The sequence below is a fragment of the Myodes glareolus genome, chromosome 12 (genome assembly GCF_982192425.1).
Source record: "Myodes glareolus chromosome 12, mMyoGla1.1, whole genome shotgun sequence".
NCBI lineage: Eukaryota > Metazoa > Chordata > Mammalia > Rodentia > Cricetidae > Myodes > Myodes glareolus.
Window position 1 is genome coordinate 31,838,153 of NC_142037.1, and position 12,412 is coordinate 31,850,564.

The 12,412-nt window shown below is 44.9% G+C and overlaps 1 protein-coding gene across 6 annotated transcripts in view; it reads right to left on the reverse strand.

Annotated features, from left to right (window-relative positions):
• The window catches only part of Ptk2b (protein tyrosine kinase 2 beta), a 126,844-nt gene that overhangs the window by 38,814 nt on the left and 75,618 nt on the right, over window positions 1–12,412 (reverse strand). The gene's annotated exons all lie outside the window — the stretch shown is intronic.

A 12,412-nucleotide genomic window follows, 5' to 3' on the forward strand; every position in this document is an offset into this window, starting at 1 on the left:
GGAAAACTGACAGAAAGGCACTAGCCTTCTTGTTATGTTTTCTCTTGGGGAGGGCTCTTTTTGTTCTTTTACCCACAGTTCCAGAAGGTTCCATACCCCACAATTCAGTACCACCACCTTCTGGCCCAGACAGAGAGCATGACGATCCATTGCGGGGTTGCCTGGAAGCCCATCGGTAAGGCCCTGACTAGCCCACTTTGTTGTTGGTGCCCACATCTCTCACATGGGTCCACATCCAGTGGATGAGCTGAACCCATTCCTGGCAGGGCACAGTTCCCTGGGCACAGATTTAAAACCTCACAGGCACTGACCCATGTGAGCCTTGAGTCTGAAATGCATGATTACCCAGCACACTCCAGTCTACCCCAGCCTGCCCTAGCCTACCCTAGCTTACCAAAAACTAGCCTAGCCTATCTCAGTCTATATAGCCTACCCATCCCATCCCATCCTACATAAGCCTACACCAGCCTACACCAGCCTACACCAGCCAACACCAGCCTACCCAGCTTACACGGACCTACTCCAGCCTACCCCAGCCTACATCAACCTACACCAGCCTACCCTAGCTTACAATAGCCTACATCAGTTTATACCAGCCTACACCAGCCTACTCTGGCCTAAACCAGCCTATCCCAGCTTGGAGGCTTCAGTCTGTCCAGAGAGAGGAGGGAGATTTCATTGTTTAGACTGTATGTTTTTTTAAACATGCCTCCCAAGAAGTTGCCCAATTTAGTAAGCAAAATGCAATTAATTCCTTTATTGGAATTAGAAGAAAGTGTGTTTCTTTTTCTCTGAAAATGTCAAGACTAATATTTAAGTAATGTTAGTTTAAAAGAATGTCCAATTTATGCAATGACTTAGACACCCTGGAGTCTTGGTCCAGCTGCCTCCTTCCAATTCTCTTGAACTCCATGGACTAGAAGACCTTCAATCACAAAACTCCTTGCCTACTAAGATAATGTCTATCAGAGAAACTTGCTACCGGTCTCTGAGATGCACGGGGTTGGGGCGCAGGGGAGCAGAGCACGGGCCAGCAACTGAACATCAGCTCTGAAATCAGAGCTAAAGCTGGCAGTGAGTGACACGATCCTCCAGTGCCTCCAGAGAGCGATGGATGAGCACATCAGGGCAAAGCTGTGAAGCGGGCGGCTGTCTTTATCTCCACCGGCTTCTCTTCCTGGCCTCCGCTCATCTCTGCCCACGTGGTCACCTTGATGTTTTACCCAGAATGCCTCATGTCGCCACTGAAGTTCCCTCCTCTGGTACTGAAATCCAGAAGCGACCCCCCCCCCGTTACAAAATTGAAATCTATTAAGCTAGCCCCTCATTTTGTAATAGCTAGGAACCCTAAGAAATGTGGAACTGAAAAGTCTCTAAGACGTGCAAAGTAAGTGCAGGGGTGTAAGAGCCCTCCTGAGCATGAGTCCAGCTTCAGCAAAGACCAGATGTTGCGACTCACTCCTCAATCACGATCTTTCTCCACAGTTCTTCTTTAAGGTAATGTGTATGTATACACACACATACACACACACATAAACACACACAAATAAGGTTCTATATATATGCATATACATATATATTTATATAAAACATATATATTTAAAATCTTAAAATAAAACTATAAGTTTTAGCCATACAATACCGACGTACAAAACACTCACATGATCCACACACCAATTAAGATACACATCTCCACTTCTTTAGACAGCTCTCTGTCTGGGTCAGCCCTTATGGCTAACTCCCACTTCCACATCAGCCACCAGCCTCTTTCTCAGTTTCAGTGAGTTTTGCCTACCCTACAATTTCATATAAATGGAATTATTATTAATATATGGTACTTTTTTCTGTCTAACTTCTTTCACTTGGCATAATGTCTAAGATTTGCCCATACTGTTGATATATCAGTATGTAATTTCTTTTAATTTTCACTTATTTATTTTTTGAGACAAGGTATTATATAGCCCAGAATGATACCAACCTAGCAATCTGCCTGCCTCAGATCCTTAAGTGCTAGGATTACAGATATGTATGTATGTATGTATGTATGTATGTATGTATCATCACACTCTGCCAACGTTTCTTCTCTCTTGTTTTGTTACCTAGGGCCTTGTATATGGCAGGTAAGAGCTCTATCAGTGGCCTATGTCCCCAGCTTCACTGTTCCTTTTTGGAGATGAGTGATGGTCTATTGTATGAATGAACAGTTTATTTTATAACAACAACATGTTCATTTAGTCCTCTATTTCTAGAAACCTAAGGAATTTCTGCATTTTTTTTTACTGTTGTGAAACTTTGCAAGTTAATGTAAAGTGTTTCTGTGTATAAATGACACACTGGTATTTGCTTTCAATTATTCCAAAAGAGTAGAATTACTGGGCCGAGGATCTTGAGCTGTATAAGGAACTGCTGGGGGTGGGGAGGAGGCTTAGGGACTGAGAATGACTATTGAAGACAGGTGTGAACAGTTGGTTCTCTCCGCCTCTTTTCCTGCATTTTCACATTACTTCTCTGGGAATTTTGTCTACACACGTCTCCAGATTCAGATGTTTGCATCTAGAACAAGGAGGAAGTACTAGGACCAGAATGAAGTGGTTTTATTACAATGAGCTAAAACTCTTTGAACAGTGTTTGGTTCAAGGTTAACACTTAAAAAAATTATTTTAATGCAGTAATCTCTAACAGGGTCTGGTTTAAACTAGATTATAAAAACAAAATTTTGTTTTATCCTTCTGCCTTTTTACCTCCTCCCTCCCTTTACCCCTTTCTTTCTCTTATAAGTGGTATAGGGCCAAGAGTTAGACCAGAAGACTGGGGAGCTGGCCCTCACAGGCAGTCCAGGGACAGAGATAACTCAATGATGGTGGACTCGATCACTTCCAGGGGAGCTGAGCAAAAGGAGACATGTATCGAAAATAATAGGAACTTCTTACTTTATGGAAAGTATTCACACTATGGGGAGGGGAAAGCTAGGGAGGAGCACGCATTCAGGGATTGTTTGGAAACGGTGGCCGGTATGAGTTAGAGTGTGTGTGTGGGGGGGGCTGTGGTTTGAATTGTCTTTCCTCAAAGGGCTTAATGAGCAATGAATGCTAAGGCACATTTCAAACCAAATCCACGTTTAGTTCCCAGGCATCATCCTTCAGGGAAAGGGCCCGGGGCGCTTGTAGAAACAGGGGGTTCCAGGGCTGGGAGGAAAACGTGCAGCACATGGTAAGTCTGAAACATCACTTTGGACCAGAAAAAAAAATGTCTGGAGGATGTTGGGCATTCCTAACAACTACACACGATCATCCTGAAGTGCCCACATGAGGCAAGGCAGAAAGAGGCCAAGCTGTATGTTCTTTCCTGAGGGTGGATGTGGATGTTGCTGGGGACAGACAGCCTCACTGAATGGCATCCCCACCCTCCAGCCATGTGACCAGCCTGAATCCTGGGGTTGGATTATAGAGGATTTATCTGGTCTTTGGTTCCGAATATTTGGGTTCCAGGTGATAGGACTGACTTTGTTATTCATGCTGGGGTTCTAACATACGGAGGGCCCATAGTTTCAGAAGGGGGTGGGTGGGGTGGGGTCAGGGTACTGGCCAACCATGTACTGGCTTTTTGGACTGTGAAGACCAACCATGTTCTTGCAAATTGTGCCTTTGATTCTGAGAGTTAGCCTGAGCTTGAGGGAGGGAGGAGAAAGGAAGGCCAAGCTGAACAATGCAGCCCAAGAGCCCACCCGTCGTCAACTACGCCTTCTGTTGGAAGCCGCAATATGCCTCTGATCCAGGATCCAGGACGCTCACCTGGGAGAGCTGGTCGTGCACATGGGTATGCCTAGTGGTTGGTGGAGTCTGAGTTCACAGAGGCTTCCTGTTTGGGGTTCTCTTAGAAGTTCTTTGTGCTTCTTCATTGACTGGGGTTAATTTGTACCCATTAGAATAAAGATACAGTTTTAAGTATGGCCCTTTACCCAGTTCTTTGACTTGTTCTAGTAAATTATTGAACTTGAAGAGGAAGTGGGAACACACCAATTTATAGTAAAAGTGTGGGTGGCTCAAGAGCTGAGGTAAGGGGTTTCTGGTGAAGCAGGCCCTTAACCGTGAAGTCTGTTAGCTGTGCAACTGTGGAAACACATTGTGTGAGGACTTCATTGCAAACCATGTCTATTCTTCAGACATGGCCTGGGGAAATTAATTTGATGCTCATAACTGCATAGAAAGATCATCAACATGCTATCACACAAACTAGGGTGTGACCATGCTCTTTGGAAACTGGGCCCAATAGGACCCGAGCTGAAAGCCTTCTTCTTGAGAATTAGCTTTTATGGTACCAGAAGGCAGAGTGCAAACTTTCAAAGCAGGAAAACCACTGATAATCTTATTCAGCTGGTGCCTGTGAGTCACAGCAACAACCAGCATGACTCTCTAACCTTGAGGGTGCACAAAAACCTTGGTGGTAACCAACAGCTCTCTAATTGGACTTAAGGTCAGCACCATAAGAGAAAAATCATACCTGATACTAGAAACCTAGTCAGCCACCTGAGGCTAGTAAAGTCACGGATCTTGGAGGAGACTTTGTAATAAACACTTTACTAACCAGTATAAGCCCTAACTACACCCGAAATATGTATCCCTATACCCACAGGTATAGGGGTAGCTCTCGCCCGTCATCAAGGAAATCCTCTTTGCAACAAATGGAGACCATTACAGAAACTACAACCAATCAAAATGAAGTGTTGTGGTGCATTTCCAACACAAATCCTGTACTCAGGGCTAGGGACCATTGTGGAAGAAGGGGTGAAAGGATGGCGAAAGCCAGAGGAACAGGAATTTGCTGAGACCGGGTCTCCTGGGAATGTCAGAGGTTACACTCATGGAGTCTCACGGACATGGCTGCATAAACACGACCTGAGCAAAGATGACACCAACAGACATGATAAAATAAAAGGGGGATCTCACACAGCCTCAATTCTAGACAAGAAACTACAGGCCACTAAGGAATGCTAGGAACAGCAGGAACCGTCTTCCCCAGGGAAGGGCGCACCAACGGGTTATCCAGTACAGAATAGTCAGTCCTGAAGACATACACACAAGCAACATTATATGCACTCAGTAAGTATGTATTTATATATTTGGAAATACACACACACACACCATCACCAGCACCAGCACCAGTACAACAACAATTAAAGAAAAAGAGGTCATAAATTTGAAAGACAGCAGGGTGGGGTCCATGGGAGGGTTTAGGAGGAGGAAAGGGAAAAGGGAATTGATGTAATTATCATGAAAAGTAATATATATATATATGCACATACATATATGAATATATACACAAATATGCATATATACATACATATGCATACACACCAAACAAACAAACAAACAAAACTAGGCTGTGAATCTAGTTCTGACAGGACTGATCTTCCAACAGGATGACAAACTCCCCGGGCCACGCTGTCCCCTTGTGTTCCTCTAGCCTTGCCTATCAAGCTACACACAGTTCTGCATTCAAAGCCCCAGCCGCCATCTGCCACGTGTACACTATGAAGAGCTATGATGCGATGGCTCCAGGGAGCACACGACCCTCAGCCGTGGAGAAGCCTATGCGCACAGGCCGGAGGATGAAAGGCTTCCGGTTAGGGAGCTCATGTGCCCTGCGCCACCACCGGCCCCACCTCCCCTGTGTTCTCACACACGCAAACAGCAGGAGCAGCAGTGTCGGTCCCAGGCCCCCAGCTCGTCAGCTGCCATTAGTGAGTCAATATTTCCTTTTCTGTCAGTAAAGCATCCCTTAAAAATGACAGTACATGATGTTTCCCTACTAACTCAATTGCCATATGGAACCTGAGCTTTTAACACGTGCTGGCTGTTTAGAGAAAGACGTCCAGGGTTCCTTTTGCTCCAGGAAGACCCTGCCTTCTTCCCATACCAGGACTTCCAGGTGCTGAAGGGCAGGTTTTCTAACTGCCTTTGGTTGCAGCCTAGATTCTAAGAGGCTTCTGGTACTTTCTTACAAACATCTGTATTCCTAGAGTTCTCCTTCCTTCTTGATTCACGTTGCATTATTCAAATTGTTAAGTAGTGTGAAGACTCCAGATGGCCATCCCCTCCTTCTCTGTTCTCTGACTTTGCCACTTGCAGGTCAGAAACAAAGCAGGAATATGTCTGGAGAGTTAGTCCCCACACCCCAGAGGGTTTACAGTCAGACATCATATGGGGACTTTTCCGTTGGTGGTAGATCACATTCAGGAGAGAGGTCCCATAAGATGATGTCATCGGTGATGTCATAACTAGCACGGTTTGTGCATACTTGCTTTCTAGTGCTCGTGGGTTTATATGTGGCATGCACACATGTGTGTATGCATGCCCACATGGGTGTATGTATATGTGGAATCAGAGGTTGATGCCAGGTGTTTTCCATAATCCCTCTCCACCTCCCATGTTGAGGTAAGGTCTCTCGCTTGCACCCTGAACTCTCGGACATTGCTGGTCTATCTAGCCAGCTTGCTCTGGGATGCTGTGTTTCTGCCTCTAGAGCTCAAAAATCACAGGTGGGCTGTCATAACTACCAGCTTTTATGTAGGTGCTAGGAATCTGAACTCCAGTCCTCATGACTGTGTGGCAAGCATTTGGCCTACTGACTCATCTCCCCATTCCCTCAAGTTTGAGATTGCAGAATGATGTAATCCTCCCACTACTAAACAATCCCACAAAGAAGATCATCCAAGTATCAGATCTCCCCCTCTCCCTTTTCTTCCCATTACCATCACATCTCAGAACCATCTCAGCGACCTCTCTGTTTTTGTTGTGTCTTCGGGCTCAATTAGTTTAATAAATATCCAAATTTTCCTAAAGTTTCTTTAAGTTTTTTCATATTTTTGGCCAGGTTAATTTAAATAACAGCAACAAAACCCAATGTGATAGCTGGGACTCTCCCACTACCCACCACCAAGATAGCTTGATCCCCACACTCCTACACCAAAAGATAACTTGATCCCCATCATCCTCCACCAAGATAACTTTATCTCCACCATCCTCTACCAAAATAGCCTGGTCCCCAGCATCCTCCACCAAGATAGCCTGGTCCCCACCATCTTCCACAAAGATAGTCTTGTCCCTACCATCGTCCATCAAGATAGCCTGGTCCCCAACATCCTCCACCAAGAAAGTCTGGTCCCCAACATCCTCCACCAAGATAGCCTGGTCCCCAACATCCTCCACCAAGATAGCCTGGTCCCCACCATCCTCCACCAAGATAGTCTGGTCCCATCTGCTCCTTTGGTTCAGTTCCATGTTCTTCCCTCCATGCCATGCTTGAGGAGAGTTCTTGTCCATGTCATTCCATGCAGACCTCTATCCTGCATGCTCCTGATTCCCCAGAGATGAGAGAATTTTGGGTTCCTCCCCTGGATTCCTAGGAAGCATGGTGAGGGTCTTTGGGAAGTCATTTCTTACTCCCCTGGATTGACAGGGCTTTTGGTTCTTCTATAGACTCCAAAGAACTTCAAATGTATATCCAGCAGCATATTGTTATGAAATGAATTTTGTTTTTCCAGAAAGACATGCTGGAGCCACAACCTCTGCTTCTTTTCCCAACCTTTTTGGGAAATAGAATCTTTGGGAACTAGTCAAATTAAAATGAGTTTATTTGGTAATCCCACTCCCATCTGACCGGCATTTTTATAAAGGGGGACATTAAGTCACTAGGAGAGACATGCACACAAGAATGCAAATGACAGGCCTTGAAGAAACAAGATTTGACTAAAGGATCTGTAAGCCAAAGCACACCAAAGGCAGATCACCAGGCCTGGAGAGTAGACAAGGAAGAATTCCTTCACCAACTTTGGAGGCGGCATGGCTCTACCAACACCTTGATGTTGGCTTTCAAGACCTCAGAACTATGAGACAACATCTTTCTGAATCTCCAGCCACCCTAAGTGTGGTATTTCATGAGAAGACTCCTCAGAATCTAATAAAGTGCTGACAAATTAGAACTGAAACAACTGGCTGACCTTGGATCAGATGGGCAGAGACCCTCTTTGAGTTCTAACTCGCAATTGGTTAAAGATTCCAAGAAATGTGTCCTGTCTCAAAAACAGTCTTCCAGTGACAACCCTCCAGAGACAAGAGTGCAGATTTAAATCTATTTCCAGCTCTTTTCAGATGACAGACTAGTATTTCTGACACGCGGCCTGCCTTATGTCGATTCCAGGTACAAAAAGATCTCAGACAAGGCTTAGGATACGTTAGGCACCCAATAAATGGTAATTACCATAATGGGACAATAAGCAATGATAAGATAGCAGGAGCAGATGCGGATGTTAGCACAGACAGAAGGAAGATGATGGATAATAAAATCAGCCCCAGGATGATTAGGCCACACCCAGGGTTGATTTGGCCACACCTGCCCTCTGGAAGAAATAGTGCACAGGAAAATTACTTTATTCTGCTTGGAGCAAAGTCCTAGAAGAGTTTTAGGGCCTAAGATTCAAGCTCAATACCGCAGTGTCTTCCTTTTCTTTTTTGCTCTACATGGAGATGGAAGGTAGAAAGCCAAGAAAAAGAGTTAAAAGGCTGAGGCAGTAACAAGAGACTTATCTTTTCTTTAATTGACTTAGAACATAAGGGTTGTCTTCAAAAATAAAAATACTCTGTTAAATATAGACCCAGTCTATTCAACTTCTGATTTGTTAATATGTCACAAGGAAGAGCTCTTAACGCTGAGATGAGCTTCAGGAGGAAGAAAGAATAAGAAAAGACAGACAGGAAAGCACCAGGCAGGTTCATATATTTTTTTGTACAAAAAAAAAGTTCCCCCTACTAAGATATCTTTTAAAGTTATGATTTTATAATTCATTGTGAAGTTGGCCCGGGTGATGGGTCACATGAATTGCTTCAGAATTAAGGGGTGCAGAGAGCTATTTGCTATGGAGGATGTCCCTAGAGTATTCACTTTTGTTATAGTGCTTGATGATCTGTATCAGTGAGTGTCAACTGTTGACATTTGGGGCACGTGCTGGCTAGTTCTATGTCAGCCTGACACAAGCTAGAGTCATTGGAAAGGAAGGAGCTTATATTCAGAGAATATCCTCAATAAAACTGGACTGTAGGCAAGCCTGCAGAGCATGGTTAAATTAGTGATTGATGTGGGAGAGCCCAGGCCATGAAGGGTGGGGCCATCCCTGGGCTGGTGGTCCTGGATTCTATAAGAAAGCAGACTGTGCAAGCTGTGAGGAGCAAGCCAGTAAGCAGCACCCCTCCACAGCCTCTGCATCTGCTCCTGCCTCCAGGTTTCCGCCCTGTGTGAGTTCCTGCCCTGACTTCCTTTGGTGGTGGACTATGATGTGAATGAAAGTAGTAGCCAAGTAAACCCTTTCCTTCTCAACTCGCTTTTGCTCATGGTGTTTCTTCATAGCAATAGTAACCCTAACTAGAACAGGGCAAAAGATTGTTTGCTATGTGTGGCTGTGATGCGGGAGAATTGTCTGTATTCTGTCAATCATATTTTAATAAAACGCTGATTGGCCAGGCAGGCAGTATAGGCAGAAAAGCCAGACAGGAAGAGGGGTGGAGCAAAGAGACTGGGAGAATTCTGGGAAGCAGGAAACTTCCTCTGCAATTCTGCCCTGACCACTGGAGAGGAAAGATGTAAGCTGCCCCGCTGGAAAAGGTACTGAGCCATGTGTTAACATAGGTTAGAATAATGGGTTAAGATAAGTCATAAGAACTAATAAGTAGCCTAACCTAATGGGCCAATCAGTTTATAACCTTATGGAGTCCTGTGTGTGATTTTTCCTTGGGAATTGCTAGCTGTGGAGTGCTGGGCGGGAACAGATACCACAACAAGCCAGCCATCATGTTACATGGCTGTTTAACACCGATGGCCACATCCACCCTGAAATCCGAGTTTCGTGTCCTAGTAACGGTGACAATGACACAGTAGAATTCTAACTAGTTTCTAGAAGAAGAGATTCAAGAGATGACGATGAGCTTTGAGTATCTGCCTAAGACCTGGACACCCCGTGAAGATGGAGAGTAGGCGGGTGAGCAAGAGAACATTATGGAAGACTGTAAACCACATTGAAAATTTGGGTACCACTGAACTCAGCATCAAAAGCTGAGTATCAAGATCATATGTATATGAAACATGCTTATATTAATCTCTGAACATCTGTGTGCCATTGCTGCACATGCCTGAATGTAACACCAGTGATCCAAACAGATGGCTAATAGGGCATTGAACATTCCAGGAAGACATGCCCATGTACTCAAACTTAGATCACATTTGAAAAAAGGGGTCTATATAGATATAATTAAGTTAAGCAACTCAGTTAACAGTCGTTCTGACTCTCTGTGTGTCTCTTAATCAAGGGTATCTTTATAAAAACTATGGAAGAGACAGCAGTATGTATAGAGAGGTGGAATGGGGGAGATGCTAGCATACCAAGGGTCATCAGACACGGGAAGAGGCAGGGAGGAGAAGAGGACGTGAGGTTCTGACACCTGCCCTTGGAACTTTCGAGCTACGAGAGAACCATTTCTGTCATTTTAATAGTTGGTTTCTAGTAGTCTGTTAGGGCAGGGTTAGGAAACAAAGACAACAGCTATATAAGTTCTGAGTCCTTGGTTCGTACTACAGCTAATTTTCAAAGAGACTCTGCAGAGCAAAACACTAAAGTTTGCATAACTTATCACTCCAAAAGCATTCCTTCCAAGGTGATAAGAACTCTAAGGAGGGCATTCAACCATGAAACCCTCAGATCAAAAATAGAACAACCACACAGACACCTGACTCCTCATTTGCAGACGTCATGAGTCTATGCACACAGATGAGCTCTAGCTGGTCTCTACCCAGTAGGTCTCCCATCTTCTTTGTCCTCACTGCAGTGGGTGCCCGCATGGGTGAGGGGCTGGTAACACACACAGGAAATGAGAAGGGGTACAGAGAAAGAGGAAGTGTGTGTGAATGTGTCTCTTTTTATGTCACAGTGTGGTACTGTTCTGTGGTTTCCTGACTGGCTCTTTCCTGCATGCTTCATGGGCTGCTCTTATGTGGGGGGCTAGCCTGATATGGACCAAACCTTCCCCTAGGAATAGCTTCTCCCTTCTTCCTGCTGTGCCTCCAAAAACCTTAAGGCATTGCCCTCGTAGCCTCTGAAGAAGAGAAGAGAGGAATGCTTAGGCGACAAAGAACCTCAGCCAAGATGGCACCTTTGCTCAGTCTTCACACAGCAGAGTAGTCTCTTCAATATCTTTTTTAAAATGATGTTTAAAGTTTCATTTTTAATTATGTGCATAGGGGAGGAGGAGATGTGTACCTGAGTATGGTGCCCGCGGAGGCCAGAAGAGGTTGTCAGATACCCTGGGCCTGGAGTATAGGCAGCTGTGAGTCACCTGATACGCGTGATAGGAACCAAATTTTAATCTTCAGCAAGATCAGCATGCAACCTTCCCTGTTGAACCAGGTCACTCGGCCCTCAACTTCTTAGGCACTTCTAATGCCATTCATGATTTAACCACCTTCCCAGAGGCCTCTCCGTTCCATATTGTCGGAGTAAGCATTAGGTTTCAGCATAGGTATTTTGGAGGCACACACCAGCATTCAGTGCTAGCATTTCCTAAAGGTTCTTGCCTTCATATCGATCATATTAGGGATTAGATCTTAAAGATATGGATCAAGGGATGCATAAACGTTCACCCATAACACCCTGTGTTTAGTTAGGTAACAGGTATAAACTTGAAGCCCCTGGGATATAAGCGTCTTCATAAGTATAGAGCCGGACTGTGTCACGATATCTGGATCTCCTCTTTCTGGGGATTCTGGGAGGCTTGTGGGGGTTCACTGGTGACAGTAGTGAGTGAAAATGGGTGCAGAGCAGGCTGCTTTGGGGAACTGACTCTGCTCCCCTTACCTGCCAGGCAAGCAACACCCAAAGAACCCCTGCCACCCGGAGAGCTCACTGGGGTGGAAAGGATACATCTGGATAGGGTAAGGAAGGTTCCAGAAAGTTCCAGTTCAAGATAAAATCAAGATGAATTCTTTCCTTCTCGTTTTTTAATTTTTTTAAAGACGTATTTATTTTATGTGGTCTGAGTGCATGTCTTGAATACATGGATGTGCACCACAAGAGTGGCTGGCGCCCACAGAGGCAGAAGAGGGAGTCAGATCCCTTACAAGTTGTGTTGCAGACTTGTAAGGCACCATGTGGGTTCTGGAAATAGAACCTGATCCTCTGCAAGAAGCAGCGCTCTAACTACTGTGCCATCTTTCCATTTCTGCCCCTTTTAAGACAGAGTTTAGCTTTGCAGCCCTGGCTAGCCCAGAACTTATTATGTAGCTCAGATTGGTCTCAAATCCACAGCAATCCTCCTGCCTCAGCTTCCCAAATGCTGAGATTACAGTTATCAGCTGCTAAACCTGGTAA